Consider the following 2,302-nt stretch of genomic DNA (forward strand, 5'->3'; position numbering starts at 1 on the left):
ATGGTTCATTATTATTTCCTATGTAATGGGTGACGATCGGCTACTCGGCCGGCATTTGAGACACTGACAAGCTTTTGACATTAGTAATATAATTTGGATGGTCGCTCTGTCAACGCCATCGACGGGTGCCATCGACCCAGACAAATTCCTATAACGTAACGACGATAAAATGGGTCAGTTAGTCGGATGTCGTTGTCACAAGAAAAAACATTTCCCACCAAAAATAAAAACCATACCCCGTCGTTTACGTAGTAGATGATGTGGAAGAAATTTGGCTAAAACGATGAACGAATCTACCTTACAATCACAGACATGTACAGCATACGTGAGATTGTGAAAATTTCCGTATTTTTTTTAGCTAAACAGTACGTACTTCTTAGCTTGTTAGTTCCGGCCGTATTTTCGCCAGTTCAAATAAATAACAAAACAGCAACTCGATTGGAAAGTTTGGCAAAAAGACGATCGGAAAACGCTACCGACTAAGTACTCGAGGCTGCGATGATTGCGCTTAATTCATCCGTGGTCAATGTTCAACACGCAATGATTACCAGAGACACCGAACAATCTGGGCTCATCTGAAAGGATCTGATATGTTTCAGGCCATACAGTTGATCCAAAATTGCAGTGTCACTTCTTGTCCCGCACTATCCAAACGGTTTCGAACGAATGGTAAAACGATGAACACTTATGTTGATGAAAATTGAGGTGCTTCTATACATGTATCTGCGCAGAGAAGACGACGAAGGAAGGGAACTGCGCGTTATGCCGAAGATGTCGATGGCCTATGTTGCTTGATTTAACCTATCGCTGTCAAAAGAATATAAAACATAAAAGAATTTAAACTCCTTTGTAGTACATACGACGCTACTGATACGATCTCGGAGCGGTGTAAATTTATATAAAACTTACGTGCTAAGGATACGCTCATGACAGATAATATCTGATATGGCACCCGCAGAGCGCAAAGTCCATAATTTTTGCCCATGACGCACTTCGGAATTTGCTTCATGCTGTAGTTATGGCTAAACAGCACTTCAGATTCACTCCTATTCCGTGAATCACTGCTGTCACCAACTGTAAAACCTACATGGCTCCTTCTTCTGTCTCCAAAAATGGGGCATACGAACGTTAGTACCACTCCTAATTCCGAAGTAGAATTTCATCACTGCCTATCAGCAGCTCATCTTGCCCCCTTGGCCACATCTCTAACCTCTCTTCGTCGTTCTTGCGAAGACTCCGCGTCTTTTTCTAACAACAGTATCGGCTCTGTACGGGTCATCGGTCGGTGCAACAAACCATACCGACGGTACCGTGACTACCTATATTGCTGATCGGCTGCCCCAGACGAGGCTTCCTGGAGAGCGCTGTGTCACACTTTGTTAGCACTACGCTTCACCTATAGCTGCTGGTACCCATTGCCATAGTCTCACATCGTTTTACCACCACTTCTACGAGTCATCGTCTGACGCCATACCACTCGCTGCGACAACGGCTCTGAAGGAATTTTGAACAACCTAATTCCTTTCTACTTCTCCTTCCGTTGCTCGTCTCGCGTACTCGGCATCGTGGTGTGCCCATCGCGCATAACTTCTAAACTACGGAAGCCGTAAGCTAACGCTGGTTGGCTGACTAAGCGGCAGAACGAATGACAGCGACATCAAAACGAGCCAGAGCAGAACGGGGGAAGGTGAGGCAAGAAAGTCAATGCTTCGACTTTTTTCATTGGCTTTCTCTGGCAACCACGAGTACGCATTTAGAGCAATGTACTGCGTATCCCAAAAGTGGCAGAGGCCTCGACAACGGGAATCAGAGGAGCATCAGGAATCGACGTGACACCTTCGTCTGAGTTAACAACCGTTTCCGGCCTTTTTTTCTACAGAGCTGCAATGTGGCGTTCGTCGTCTCTACGTCAGATCTGCCTCTCTGGGTAATTCTTACTCCGCGGCGGCCTATCCCACAGCTGGAGAGGTCCTAAGCGAAAGGAAAAATGATTCCGGAGCTGGCATAACAGGTCGCCAGCCGCCTTCCTCGAGGAATTCACGGAGTCCCCAAACATTCCGAAAGAAACCGTATTGTCTCCTTAAAATGAGCTACAGTTGTTATTGTTGTTCGGTGGCCATCTTAGTTTTGTTGTGCAATACTTTGTCCCCTCGACCACGAAGTGTTGCCCCCGTCGCCACTAGTTACTCGTCACGAGCGCCAAATGCCTTTAGTCACGTCCATTTGAGTTTGGCTCTGCTTCGCCGTTCTTGTGCTAAAAAAAAAAACAGTGCCTGCTGCAGACGGCCACTGCATCCCGAAC

The 2,302-nt window shown here is 46.3% G+C and overlaps 1 long non-coding RNA gene across 1 annotated transcript in view; it reads right to left on the bottom strand.

Moving 5' to 3' along the window:
* Positions 1-454: 454 nt before the first annotated feature.
* LOC111269552 (uncharacterized) overlaps positions 455-2,302 on the bottom strand; it is a 49,714-nt gene continuing 47,866 nt past the window's right edge. Inside the window, exon 5 of the long non-coding RNA XR_002685830.2 lies at positions 455-807. This is a non-coding gene — a long non-coding RNA (uncharacterized LOC111269552). The remainder of the gene's footprint in view (positions 808-2,302) is intronic.

Source organism: Varroa jacobsoni, unplaced genomic scaffold (assembly GCF_002532875.2).
Source record: "Varroa jacobsoni isolate VJ856 unplaced genomic scaffold, vjacob_1.0 scaffold_1397, whole genome shotgun sequence".
NCBI lineage: Eukaryota > Metazoa > Arthropoda > Arachnida > Mesostigmata > Varroidae > Varroa > Varroa jacobsoni.